The following is a 15,194-nucleotide window of genomic DNA, read 5'->3' as shown; positions in this document are numbered from 1 at the left end:
TCCCACAGTTCCCACAGTCTCCTCAGCCCATTGGAATTCTGAGTTGAGATCCCAGTGCCTGATGGGGCAAAAAACATTGTCGCAGGTGGTTCTGGGTACATGTCGTCAGGCCCCCGCTTCCTCCGGGAAAGCAATGGCAGACAATCGTTTCACGCCTTTTTTCCTGGGTTACCCATGCAGACGCCATACCACGGCAGGCATGGAGCCCGCTCAGCTCACCGTCACCGTACGTCTCCTGGGTGCCGGCAGATGCGGGACTGCATTGCTACACAGCAGCAGCAGCTCATTGCCGTGTGGCAGCAGATGGTGCAGTACGACTGGTAGCCGTCATCGTCATCTCCTGGGTGCTCTTGGCCAGCCTAGGTGAGGTCTGTCAGGGGCGACTGGGCAGACATGGGAGAGACTCAGGTTATTCTCTTCTTTAAGTTTTGTCTAATGGAAAATCAGTCCTGCCTGGAATATTGGCAGAGGGATAGCTCAGCAGTTTGAGCATTGGCCTGCTAAACCCAGAGTTGTGAGTTCAATCCTTGAGGGGGCCATTCTGCTTCAGGCTGCTCTCCCAGCCAGCAGCACTGCGAGCACCCAGGAGACGATGACAGCTAGCAGTTGTACTGCACTGTCTGCTGCCAGCCTACCCCTTGCTCCCCTATCCCTCCGTGAAAGCAACGGCTGACTATCGTTTCGTGCCTTTTTCGGTGCGGGCGCCATATTGCTGTTAGCATCATCATCCGCCCGCCGCTTCTGCTGCCACGGTGCTCTCCTGCTCACGCCATACCACGGCAAGCGTGAAGCCTGCTCAGATCACTGCGGCAGCTATGACCATTCTAAACGCCACGTGCATTATCCAGCAGTATATGCAGAACCAGAGCCAGAACCTGCAAAGGCAGGCGAGTAGGCGACAGCAGCGCGGTGAGGAGAGCGATGAGGACATGGACACAGACTTCTCTCAAAGTACAGGCCCCAGCAATGTGGACATCATGGTGGTAAGCGGGCAGGTTCATGCCGTGGAACGCCAATTCTAGGCCTGGGAAACAAGCACAGACTGGTGGGACCGCATAGTGTTGCGGGTCTGGGACGATTCCCAATGGCTGCGAAACTTTTGCATGCATAAGGGCACTTTCATGGAACTTTGTGACTTGCTTTCTCCTGCCCTGAAGCACCAGAATACCAAGATAAGAGCAGCCCTCACAGTTCACAAGCAAGTGGTGATAGCCCTCTGGAAGCTTGCAACGCCAGACAGCTACCAGTCAGTCGGGAATCAATTTGGAGTGGGCAAATCTACTGTGGGGGCTGCTGTGATCCAAGTAGTTAACGCAATCACTGAGCTGCTGCTACCAAGGGTAGTGACTCTGGGAAATGTGCAGGTCATAGTGGATGGCTTTGCTGCAATGGGATTCCCTAACTGCGGTGGGGCGATAGACGGAACCCCTATCCCCATCTTGGCACCGGAGCACCAAGGCAGCGAGTACATAAACCACAAGGGGTACTTTTCAATGGTACTGCAAGCACTGGTGGATCACAAGGGACATTTCACCAAATGATTGCTTCACCCCTCCCCGCACTGCGTGGCTAACAGCAGGGAAGATTTCTGTTCAGCCACAGGCAAATAGCCCAGCAGGAACGACCACCTCTGAATGTCCCCTTAATAAAATTACCCTATTTCAACCAGGTGACCATGAATGATATCACTCTCCTGAGGATAACACAGAGAGATAAAGAACAGATGTTGCTCAAATGCCAGCAAACACCGGGACCATATGCTGCCATGCTTTGTTATGCAATGACTTCAGACTAGGTGCTACTGGCCTGGCGTGGTAAAGTGCCCTACCATGAAGGATCGGAATAAGGCTGCCCTCCCCAGAAACCTTTTGCAAAGGCTTTGGGAGTACATCCAAGAGAGCTTTATGGAGATGTCCCTGGAGGATTGCTGCTCCATCCCCAGACATGTTAACAGACTTTTCCAGTAGCTGTACTGGCCGTAAATCAAATCATTAAACGCGCTTGCTTTTAAACCATGTATTATATTTACAAAGGTACACTCACCAGAGGTTCCTTCTCCGCCTGGCAGGTCCAGGAGCCTGCCTTAGGTGGGTTCGAAGGGTACTGGCTCCAGGTCCAGGGTGAGAAACAGTTCCTGGCTCTCAGGGAAAAGGGTTTCTCCGCTTGCTTGCTGTGCGCTATCTTCCTCGTCCCCAAAATGTTTATCCCTGTTGCGTGATAATCCATTGATGGAGTCAAAGCACAGGGGTGGGGCAGTGGTAGGGGCACCCCCTAGAATGGCATGCAGCTCATCATAGAAGCGGCATGTCTGGGGCTCCAACCCCGAGCAGCCGTTTGCCTCTCTGTTTTTTTGGTAGGCTTGTCTGAGCTCCTTAAATTTCATGCGGCACTGCTGCGGGTCCCTGTTATAGCCTCGGTCCTTCATGCCCTTGGAGATTTTTTCAAATGTTTGGGCATTTCGTCTTTTGGAACGGAGTTCTGATAGCACGGATTCATCTCCCCATACAGCGATCAGATCCAGTACCTCCCGTTCAGTCCATGCTGGAGCTCTTTTGCGATTCTGGGACTCCATCATGGTCACCTCTGCTGATGAGATCTGCACTCACCTGCAGCTTGCCACGCTGGACAAACAGGAAATTAGATTCAAAAGTTCACGGGCCTTTTCCTGTCTACCTGGCCAGTGCATCTGAGTTGAGAGCACTGTCCGGAGCGGTCACAATGGAGCACTCTGGGATAGCTCCTGGAGGCCAATATCGTCAAATTGCGACCACACTACCCCAAATTGTAGTACCTTGCCAGGTCGATTTCAGCGCTAATCCTCTCCTGGGGAGGAGTACAGAAATCAATTTTAAGAACCCTTTAAGTAGAAGTAAATGGCTTCGTCGTGTGGACAGATGCAAGGTTAAATCGATCTAATGCTGCTAAATTCGACCTAAACTCGTAGTGTAGACTAAGTGGTCTCCGTGCCACTAAATGGGACAGAGCACCACACCCAGGAGGTGTGCGGATTACATTTATTTCATAATGTATTGAAATAAAAATTAAAACCCAGATACCTATTATTAGAATCATTTGTTGAGAACCAACAGCATCCTTGGAACTGGACAAACATAAGATGAGATAGTCCCATATTGTCAAGGACTTTACAAACTATCAGATCAAAAGGATTTGTTGGGATTGCTAGGTTTCAATGACTTGGGCTCTAGACTTATTAGGATGCCACTCTCACACTCTGAGACCATGGTGATAGACATGGTATAAAAACCTAGACAGATTTTATATGATCAATCTAAGAATAGTGAAGATGATTTAGTGAGGACATGAAACACTCACTCTCATTAGGACATATGAAATAAACAGCAAACGATGATGTTAGCGATGTCTTATTGCACAAATAGTTTTATGGTTCTGAATTAGAAGTGGAAAATATCACAAGAAAGCCTATTGTCCTGGAATTTGCAGCCCATTTTCCGGATCTGAGAGATTTAGACTATTCTGAATGCATCTAGGACCACCCTGTGTCACTCCTATTTGGATAGCTCCTTACAGCTTGAGTAGTCCCACCAAAATCAATGGGGATGCTCACAGAATAGCGTAAAACTCACTGTGATCCCAGACTTTTGGTGACTAAACCAAACCCCAACTCCAAACCTTAAAAGATAGACTGTAATTTTACAATCTGCTCAGAATGAGTGGGGGATGTAGTTGTATGCCTCAGGAGTGGAAATGACTCACTCCTCTCTCTCTCTGGTTACACTGCGAAGGGGGTTGTAAGTTACTTCACCCCTTTTACATGGAGGAGCTCCTGATCAGATACACTGGCAGGGAAATTAGGTGGGGTGGAGCCAGGACTACTCCCATTTCCTGTCTTTCCATCCACTCCTTCCAGGAGAGAGTATAAATGTATCTACTCACCCCTAGGTGCGCCCTCAGTTGCTCTAGTGCTGTGGCAGCTTCTCTGCCTGGTAACTCATCCCATGACTTACCTCTTCGGCCAGGTCACAGTTCTCCCCAACTAAAAGTTCAAAAGTATTTTAACACAACAGAAGCTTCTGCTCTCTCTGGGGCTATTCCTCATCCTCTTCCCTGCTTTTAGTCAGGGTCTCTCCCAGGCCTCCCTGACAAGAGACTTTTCCTCTGCCAATTTAGGGCCCCGCAGGAACCTTCCTTCTCCCTACAGCCTGAACAACTATAGTAACGGTGATTTCCTTTCCTTTCCTTTCCTTTCTCTTGTTGGGCTTTCCCACCAGCACTTTCTGTGTATCCTGCTTTTAGAGGAACCTCCCTCTGTTTTTTGCCCAGCTGGACTTTATCACTACTTAGGCCTGGCTCCTTTTATACAGGAATCACCTGATTCCTCTCAAGTGGGGCCCATTCTATAGTCAGGTTGGCTTAGCCCCGGGCTCTCCAGCCCAAAGGCAAGCCATCCTGTTACTGAAAGTAGCCAGCTGACATCCCAGGTCTCACGGCCACAGCTAGTGCCAGAGTATAAACAGGGGCTTACTCCTCTGTACTATTTGCAGGTACTGGGACAGGTGGGATTGGCCTGCCCAAAGCTAGAGGCCCGCCTCCTCAACTGAGGGGGAGGAGCCACTGGACCCAGGCCACAAGTTAGTTAGTACTGGGGACAACAAATGAAAAAAAACAAAGGATGGGAGTGAATGTTAAAAGTTAAAATTAAGATATCCAGAGGGGAACTCTGAGCAGAGAACCCCCAAGCAACACCCACTGATCCTCACAGGTATCTAAGGAGCCAGCGGACACTGCCCAGAGAAACTCTGCCCAGAGACATGATCGGATAAGAGCCTAGAAATAGGCCCCACAGTTGCAGAGTACCCCTGCTCCCCCATCCAGCTTCCTCCTCGTGGTATGATGAACGGCCACCGGCGGTAGGTGTAATAGGACAGGGAGAGCTTGGACCCTGCTGCTGGACACCTGGACCATGGTGGCCATTCCCCTTCCCCAAGACCCCCACTGCCTGCCTGCTGCTGCTCACCTTGTCCCTCCTCCTTGGGGAATGCGGTGAGCCAGAGGTGGCCGGGAGGGTCTGGAGAGGGAGTGAGGCCGCAGCAGCTCGGCCATGTGCTGGGGCTGGCTGGGGGCTGGCCCGGCACTCAGGGTGGCTGGTGGCTTGGCTCAGAGCTCAGGCCGGGGCCTGTCTGGAGGCTCAGGGTGGGGGCCTGGCAGCGCTACCCAGCATGGCCGGGGCCCGCCTGGCAGCTCAGGGTGGTGGCGGTGACTCGGCCCAGCATGGCTGGGACTGGACTGGCGCTTGGGGGGGGGGGGGCGGAGAGATTGGAGGAGATTGATGAGGAGGGCCACAGATGGGTTGTGCATAAATGAGGAGGTGTGGGAAGAAGTGCAGCAAGAACCTCATAAAGAGGAGCAGCAGCAGCTAAAACAGAGGCTGCAACCTGATGCAACCTACATGGATATGTGCCAGGGTCACCCTCTCACTGCAGAAGGAACAGGTGTCAGGGGAGTTAATGCCTCTTTTATGGCTCCATGGAGGAGCCATCAAACTAATATCCCTGGCAGGACATGTAACCAGAGTGGAGTACAGATTGGCGCAGTGGGATTCCTCACCTTCCTCAGGTGGCAGCAGGGCCCACCACCTGATGTCAGGACAGGCCATAAGGGCGAGGAAATGGATAGTATGAAGCACAAGTGTGTACAGATGCTTTTTGGGCATGGTTGGGAGACACATAGGCAGGATGTTGTGCAGCTGACTCAGGTTGGGCGTGTCAGGGGTGGCTTATGGGGTAAGGGCCCAGTGACAAGTTCCAGAGGCCCAGGGGCAGGCAGGGAGCAGTCTCCTGCCGGCCCACTCAAGGAAAGTGAGAGAAATAGAAAGCAAGGTTGCCCTCACCTCTGGGAGCACACGACAGGGAACACACAGAGCAGGCAGCCCTATGTTCTGGCCGAGTGCCGCAAGGTCCGCCCAGTCCCTCTGATCATAATCCAGGAGGTCTCTGGCACACCAGGGGGGATTACACCCAGTGATGAGCTGCCAGAAGCTGAAGAACTGGTTCCTTCAGTTGCTCCGAGCCTTCGGCGGCACTGAAGGACCCGCTGCTGAAGTGCTGCTGAAGGCCCGGAGCAAGTGAAGGACCCGCTGCCGAAATGCCGCCGAAGGCTCAGAGTGCTGCCGGGTGAGTAAAATTTCACAGAGAAGCCTCCCCAGCCGAGAGCTCAGGCGGGACAGACAGGATGGTCCCGCGGGCCGCATGTGGCCCGCAGGCCGGAGTTTGCCCACCCCTTTAACAACCGGTTCTAAACCGGCTTCAAAATTTAACAACCGGTGTGAACCGGCTCCAGCTCACCACTGATTACACCCCTATGTGGCTAAGTAAGGGTTGTGGCAATCTAGTCTTCTGAAATTTGCCCATCTCAAAAATGCAAGTACCAGGGAGAGTTTTCCATTATAAAATGCTTTCAGTAGTGTATTTCCGCACACACAGAGGTGCAATAACTTATTTCAGCATTAACCGAAATAGTCATTGGGCCCACATGCTAAAAAGCGCATTCCAAACTACTAAAGAAGGGTGTATATACCTGCGTCAACTTCAGCCATGACAGTTAGTTAAGCGCTATCAAACCAATTGGCCATTTGTGGAGGGAGGCATAGGAGACTATCAGTTAAGTATTTCCATAATGCAGAAAAGCATAATATACTCAAAGTGACAGAATAGTACAATAAACATGTAAGGCATTCTTAAGAGGCCAGAGTAATATGTTGGTTTTAAATGCTTCATTAAATATTCTTCCTCATATTGAGCCCAAGATGTCTCAGATGTTTTCCTAGATGATTATAATAAAATATTCAAAGCCTGGTGTTTTTCCACTGCTTAATGGAAGAGAATACTTCCAACATTTCATTTCCCTCCTTTGTTTGCTATAGTGTTTACTTTTTGCTATTCTCTGATCTACGGGAAGCAGTGAGTTTTCAGTGAAAATATCTACATCATAGCTACTAGGTCATTCAAAACATTTAAATCTAAATTACAGGTCATGAAGGTCTCCATCATGGCTCCTGGAAAACCCCAAAACTGATGTTAAAAGCACCTCACCAAATTATCTTGTAACTTTTTAGAGTAGTTTGCTGCCAACATGTTACCTCTCGTTTGTCTTGAATATAAAACTAAGGGTTATCTCCATGATGACTAAAGATTCATGCTTGGGCCCGATTCTCACCAAACCCACTTTGTACCATTCTGGCAGTGATAATGGCTCTTAACGTGGCCTAAAGTGGTCTCCCACTCACTTTAAGCCCCCTTAACACTGCTAGAACAGTGACATTAAAGGGGATGGGGATAGTGTAAATGAGAATCAGGTCCCATCATAGAAATGTAGAGCTGGAAAGCTCAAAAAGGTCATTTAATCCAGCCTCCTGTGCTGATGCAGGACCAGGAAAACCTAGACCATACTTGACAGATGTTTGTCCAAACTGTTCTTAAAAACTGCTAATGACACGGATTCCACAACCTTCCTTGTTAATCTATTACAGCACTTAACTAGCCTTATATTTAAAAAGTTTTTCCTAATATCTAACCTAAATCTCCCTTGCTGCAGCTTACACCAATTATTTCTTGTCCTACCTTCAGTGCACATGAACAATTGTTCACTGTCCTCTGTATAACAGCCCTTAACATATTTGAAGACTCTTCTCCAGTCCCCCTTAATCTTCTTTTCTCAAGACTAAACATGACTTTTTTTTTTTTTTTTTTTTTTAAAAGCCTTTCCTTATAGGTTAGGTTTTCTAAATGTTTATTCATTTCGTTGCTCTCCTCTGGACTCTCTCTAGTTTATCCACATCTTTTTTAAAAAGTGTGGTATCCAAAACTGCACACTGTACTCCAGCTGAGGGTTCATTAGAAAGTTAAACAATTTATAAAACTATGGACAAACTAAAGCTGAAAAAAACAGGTGGGAAGTATGCGCATAATAAAAGAAGAGCAGCCTTATTTTTACAATTTAATAAGGTAATATTCAAATTTTTACTGAACTTTGTGACTAAAATGCATATGCAAACTCAAACCACATACACACAAATCTTCAGTTTACATGAATCAGTAGATAAGGGTTCTGAGACAGGAGAGGCAGACTCCTGAATTGCTACTATATGCTGCAGATGAAGATATCTTGAAGATCTATTTTGGGGGGGGAGGGGGGATCAACTAAAGGACTTTAGGTGTTACAATGGTGAACATCACAGCACCTAACTTTTAGGTGCCTAGAAAATGAGAGGGACAACACTGCAATCCATAAAACTGTCTTACGCTGGTCTACACTAAAAAGTTAAATTGACCCAGCTCCATCACTCAGAGGTGTGAAAAATCCACACCCCTGAGCAACATAGTTAAGTCAACTTAACCCCCAGTGTAGAATTCTTCTGCTGACCTCACTACAGCCTTCTGGGGGACGTGGGTTACCTACCTCGACAGGTGACCCTCCCATCAGCATAGGCAGGGTCTACATTGAAGCACTACAGCTATGGCATTTCAAATGTAGACATGCCCTTAGGTGCCTAGGCTCCCTATAAGATGAATGAAGAGGGATAAGCACCTTAGAATGCGATTCACAAAAGCCAGAAAGCTAGGCAGGGTGCCACCTAAACTAGGCAATAGGAGATACCTTCAAGAGGGGTGTGTGCTAATCTCCGCCTTGTTCCACCTTTGGAGCTAGGGGGCTTAAGAGCTTGTCTACACTGGCACTTTACAGTGCTGCAAAAACACCTCCCTGAGCGCTGGCAGCTGTGCCCCCAGCGCTGGCAGCTGTGCCCCCAATGGAGGTGGTTTTTTTAAGAGTTCTCTCCTGCCAGCAAACAGTGGCTACAATGTGCACCTTTTAGCAGCACGGCTATGTTGCTAAAAGATGCGTAGTGTAGACATAACCTAATTCTTGGAACTATTTAGCAAGGGTCATGGTGGATTCTCCCTCATGGACAATTTTTAAATCAAGATTGGATGTTTTTCTAAAAATTCTGCTCTAGGAATTATTTCGGGGAAGTTCTGTGTTATATAGGAGGCCAGACTAGATGATCACAATGGTCCCTTAATAGATTCCAAGGCCAGAATTAGGGAGTAACAGATGTTGCCATAGAATATACAAGTAAGTGTCCTGATTATGAGCATTATAGAATAGATCAGAGTTTTGTCCAGGAAAGGACTGTAGACTTTGGCCTTTTGTTCCCCTTAACTGGAGAAACTATTGTTTACAGCTCTTAGACTCTGAAAGGCATATACAAGCAGAATTTACAAATCCTCGCCAATATTTACACTAAAATGGAATGTAGGGTAGGTGCTGGAAGAGACAATGGAGAGAAAGGATGGAAATACAGTAATTTGATATTGTAGCAATAGCTACATGCGTAAGAGTGAGTAAATTGATACTAGTAATATGGAACTGAATTGTAAGCTCTTGGTGGCAAAGATAGTATGTGTTTGTACAATGCTGAGCACAGTCATTGCACAACTAATACAGTCCAGTGGGGACATTAAGTATGAGCAACATTTTAGCCCTCACAATTATGTGTTCCTGAGTTTAATCAGAAAGGAAGCATGAGAAGAACCAACCTTTTTGGAAGGATATGTGCCAGGATATTGGGAACATATCTGTCTTTCAGTTGCTATTACCATGATTTGTGGTCATTTTGGAAATTAATACATTGGACAAAAATATGGCAATATTAATCTGAACTATTTGGGAAAAGCAAGTGTCTAACCCTGTTTTATAAACTTACATAATAGGGACTGCACCATGGAAAGGGGCCATTTAGAGTTTGCCCTGTTCTACTGCACTTCTGTATTATAAAATAACAAAGAAGAAAAGCCTTATATGTAATTGAGCATCAAGTAGCAGATCAGTAGCCTGTGTATTTTAACAAGTTGCATAAGTGCCTAGAGCTCTTTAGAATTAGGCACTTCTAAAGTATTTAAGACTTTAAAATTCTTTGAATACAAAGAATAGTTAGTCTTAAATAAATATTACTACCAATGTACTTCTAGGGATTTCTCTCTCTTTTTTTCCCCCTTCCCTCTCTAGTCTGGTAAAAGGAATTGATTTATCTTTTCCTATTTGTAAAATCTGAAAATATGCTGGAAAGGAAAGATGGTCTAAAAGGAGGATGACACTCATTTCAGATTTAGGACACCTGCATGCAATACCCTGCTCCATCACAGGCTCTCTTTGTGACCTTGGGCAAGTGACTTAAGCCCAGATCCTCAAAAGGTATTTAATACCCGAGAGGATCTGAGCCTTAGTCTCTCTGTGCCTCAGTTTCCCATCCATGAAAATGGGATAGTACTTCCCTACCTGACAGATGTGTTGTGAGGATAAATATATGAAAGATTGTGTGTCACTGACACTAAAGTAATGGGAGCCATGTAAGTACCACACAGATGGACAGTCTGGCCTATGGGCTTATAGGTCTCAGTATTTTAGTATTCTTGGCCATAGCCATAGGCAGCAACTTTTATTTTTCACCCAGGGGGTGCTCTGCTCCCACTCCGCTCCCTCCCCGGAGGCCCTGCCCTCGTTCCGCCTCTTCCTGCCCCACTATGCCCTCTCCTGGAGGTCCCTGCCTGCCCGCAGCTTGCTGCTCTCTGCCCTCTCCAAGCCCCTCCCCCAGCCACTAAAGAGCTGATTGGCAGGGCCCTGCCCAACAGTTGTGGCTGGTGGGTGCTGAGCACCCACTATTTTTTTTCCCCAGAGCACCCATGGAGTCAGCACCTATCGCCATAGAAAATCAATTCCCCCCCACACCTTTTGTGCTTTTCTATCTCGCAAAACAAGTTTAATGTAATTCAGAATTCCATTACACTGTATGTGATTTTATTTAAACATGGCATTGTGGGCGAGATAAGGGATAATAACGCTGTTGTGAGAATCCACCAGAAGGGAGGAATTTTATTCACACATGGTGAAATTCACCCTGTGCAGAGATGCAGCATATGGCCTGTTGCACCACTTAAATATTACTCAATGTAAGGCTTGAGTGGTGCATAGGCCTTGTGTAGGTTCTGCACAGAGGTAAGCTTCATCCTAAAATAAAAACAAAATACAAATCCTAGGGCCTGATCCAAGCACACTGACGTTGATGGAAAGACTTCAGCGTACTTCAGACCACAGTCCCAACCCTAAAAAAAACAAAAACAAAAAAAAACCCACATAGAATGATTCTGCCATAAATGCACAGCTTCTCATGACAAAGCTGTCCTGTGACTAGCATGTCATAAGTTACATGTCTCCATACTACCCACCAAATGATATAAAAACATTGAAATGACCTTATTTATAAATGTCATTTCATGAGTTCCAATCATGCTCCAAAATGTTTAACATTTAAAAATATGGCTTTGTGAAAGCAACATTTAGAATAGTTACCGAAACCCACCCCTAGAATCAGACTGACTACTGGCATGTTCTATATGGTGAACAGGAAAGTCTCATGTCATAACTAAAGTAACTGCCAAGATTGAGTAGATTAATGGATAGTGCTGCTCAGTCTCAATCCTGAATTGAGCTGTACAAGCTCAAATTGATTAAAGAAAGCACATTGGCTGGTATAGTATAATATAACTTTCTCCAGAGATTAAAACCACATTGCTGTTCGATAAATTGGTGACTGCAGTTGCATAGTAATAAATATAAATTGCATATCTATAGCACCTGTAATCTGGGATCTCAAAGGGCCTTATAAATACTAAAAGCCAGATTCTGATACTCTGATTAATGGAATGAAAACTTGGCTCCACTGAAGGAGTGGCAAAATTCTCATTGACTTCTATAGGGCCAGGATTTCACTCATAGTGAATAGTACCTTGCTCAAAAATAGGCCTATTTAAGTCAGTGGGACTACTCATGCGTAACTGCTCATCAGTAATCACATTCTCACACTAATTAATTAGGCCTCAAATACTCCTGTGAGAGAGAGAGAGAATTTATAACTGTTGTATAGGTGGGAAAATGTCCTGAGAAGTTAAAAGTCTAGGTCAGTGGTCATCATGACTGCCAGCAATGACCAGGCTGAGGGGCCTGAATCCCACACCTATGTTATTTCATGAGCATAAAGTAATTACTGACAGGTGGACTTAAATAAACTCACCAGCAGACCCTTAACCTTCTACATTCACGTAGAAACTAAAACCATAGGCACTGTGCTGTGCATGAACCCCCAACAGGATAGTAAAGGACTTCAGAGATGAAAATCTTCATCCATTGCTTCCCTACAGAGGTTGAACCAGTGACTCTCTACACATGTCCACTGGCTTGGAGCTCACCTTACCCAAACAATATGAGGAGTTTGAGGCTTTTTCCTCATAGAGGGATACAGAAGGGTTAAAATGTCAATTTGACCCATTCAGTGTCCTAGAAGAGCATGTGGCACTCTACCTTCTGAGCGACACTGCTTTGATTTCCTGCTCTAGGAACCGTCAGAGTAGCAGCCTCCCTATGCTTGCCTCACTGAAGAAGTGAAGCGCAGGACTGGGAATTGACATGTTTACAAAAAACAATTAATATTTATTTAATAATAAATCCTAGTAAGATTTGATTCTAATAGGCCTTCCACTTTCTAGACAGCAAGTCTGTCTAAAATGTGATGATGCCCACACTATCAATAGCATCTGTTTACCTCCCAGAACTCTTTACAGTACAAAATTTGGTTTCTGGCCACACTTTCCAGGGGGCCCAATGAAATAATCAGAGGCAAACTTCTCATTGACTTCAAGAGAAACAGGATCAGGATCTATATATCTGTACTGCTTTCTTTTACCAGTCAGTGAAACACATAGAATATCAGGGTTGGAAGGGACCTCAGGAGGTCATCTGGTCCAACCCCCTGCTCAAAGCAGGGCCGATCCCCAATTAAATCATCCCAGCCAGGGCTTTGTCAAGCCTGACCTTAAAAACTTCTAAGGAAGGAGATTCCACCACCTCCCTAGGTAACACATTCCAGTGTTTCACCACCCTCCTAGTGAAAAAGATTTTCCTAATATCCAACCTAAATCTCCCCCACTGCTACTTGAGACCATTACTCCTTGTTCTGTCATCTGCTACCACTGAGAACAGTCTAGAGCCATCCTCTTTGGAAGCCCCTTTCAGGTGGTTGAAAGCAGCTATCAAATTCCCCCCCCCCCTTCTCTTCCGTAGACTAAACATCCCCAGTTCCCTCAGCCTCTCCTCACAAGTCATGTGTTCCAGTCCCCTAATCATTTTTGTTGCCCTCCGCTGGACTCTTTCCAATTTTTCCACATCCTTCTTGTAGTGTGGGGCCCAAAACGGACACAGTACTTCAGATGAGGCCTCACCAGTGTCGAATCTAATCCCGTCCCTTGTTTTGCGAGTTGTGTTTTTAAATCTAGCCTATTTTCTTCATTTATACATACTAAATATTCTCCTTTCCTCCTCCCACGGTCATACACTCTGTTCCTTTAGTACATCTTTATTCATCTTCATTCTCATTAGATTACTGTCCTCCTCTGTATTCTTCCAATTCCCAGTCGAAAGTCTATTTTTAGTTTCCCTGTCATTTTAGAGTTGTCTTTGGTAATGCTCAGCACTGCAGCACTCAAGCCACCATTAGCAAGGTTACAACCTTTCCTTATGGATTTAAAAAAACATTTTGAAATGCAGTCTTCCTTCACAGATCAAAAGGCGATTTAAATGTATACAGTGTCTGCTATCCAAAACACAGACACTGCTATAACCACCTTCTTATTTGCTATTTCTTCTTGAAATGCTAGCAAAAGACTGCAAACCAGTAATCACCAACAACTAATTCATTACACAGCAGAAGAAAAATGTTTGTCTGCGTGTTTCTTGACTTTCATTGTGAAAAAGCATCATTGCTATCCACCACTGAGAGAAGTTGTATGGCATGTGTTATGCAATATGCATTATTGCAGACTAGAGGACCATAGTGGTCCCATCTGGTATTAAAATCTATTACTTACTATCACAGTAAAGAGACCGCTTTGAAATAATGTATGTGTACCTGGGGCATTTTGTATAACCATAGCATACACGAATATATGAAAAGATGAACACACACATACACCCCCTAGGATACAGCTTTATTTAGCTCAGACACTTTATAGCCACTTCTTTTACTTTACCATGGAACACCATTAATCTAGTGGTCAGATCAGGGGACTGTGTGCCATAGCTTCTGAGTTCTTTATATGGCTCTGTCACTTATTCCCTGTGTGAACTGGAGCAAATCATAATCTCGCTGTAAAATGGGTATAACGCTTAACCCTTCCATAGGGATGTTCAGTGACTTACACCCTTTGAGGTGCTATAGAAGTGCAAAATAATATTATTGAGAGACTGAGTTGCAGTGGACACTAGAGATGGCCAGAGAAAGCTGAATTTTGGCTCTGAAAAACTTAGCTAAGATTTGCTTCCTGAAGCACTACTGTGATACAAATAATTATACAACTGCAAACCAGTGAAATTCCAAAGGGAATAGACCTGGTCAGGATTGGAAAAAGTGTTTCCATTTTGACCCATCTAATATTAAATTACCAGAAAGGTGCTCACCTATATTAAAGAAGAACCAACTTCGTTTAGTAGGTTTGATCCTAATGACCTGCTCTTGGCCAAGATCAGAGACAACTTATCTTAACTCATCCTTCTCAATCTATCTGCTGCCATAGGCACCGTTGATTTCTCTGTCATTCCATGGCTCCAAATTCTCCTCTCACCTCTTCTGTGACTCCTTTCCTTTAAAAGTTTCTGTCACTGTCCCTCATGGCTCTGTACTTGGTCCTTTCTTCTCCTCTAACCCTTTACATCTCATCCCTGAGTGATCTCATCCATTCACATGGCTTCGTATCATCTCTGCTTAGGAATCTCATGTTCTCCTTTTTACATCAAGTTCTCTCTTGCAGTCCTGCCATGCCTCTCAGACTACTGTCTTTCCAACATCGCATCTGGACTGTCCTGTCTCCACTGTTTGCTACAGACTTCTAAATCACACTAGAGAAAAGGATGACCGGCTCCTTAAGCAGTTATCTACAATGTGTCCAGAAAAAAGCTGCATTATCTTAGGGTACATCAGTCTGAGTAACATATGGTAGAGGTATGCAGTGTTGTTGTAGCCATGATGGTATCAGACTATTAGAGTGACAAGGCGGGTCAGATAATATATTTTATTGGACCAACTTCTGTTGGTGAGAGAGACAAGCTTT

General features: G+C 45.5%; 1 protein-coding gene across 3 annotated transcripts in view; it reads right to left on the bottom strand.

Moving 5' to 3' along the window:
* A4GALT (alpha 1,4-galactosyltransferase (P1PK blood group)) overlaps window positions 1-15,194 on the bottom strand; it is a 76,423-nt gene that overhangs the window by 44,663 nt on the left and 16,566 nt on the right. The window contains exon 2 of one of the 3 annotated variants that reach the window (XR_012636082.1): window positions 2,194-2,823. The exons of the other annotated variants lie outside the window; for them this stretch is intronic. The gene's annotated coding sequence lies outside the window, so the exon portion shown is untranslated. Of the gene's footprint in view, window positions 1-2,193; window positions 2,824-15,194 lie in introns of those variants that run through there. 3 annotated transcript variants of the gene reach the window in all.

Source organism: Natator depressus, chromosome 1 (assembly GCF_965152275.1).
Source record: "Natator depressus isolate rNatDep1 chromosome 1, rNatDep2.hap1, whole genome shotgun sequence".
Taxonomy (NCBI): domain Eukaryota; kingdom Metazoa; phylum Chordata; order Testudines; family Cheloniidae; genus Natator; species Natator depressus.
This window is presented reverse-complemented; position numbering and strand designations above follow the sequence as displayed.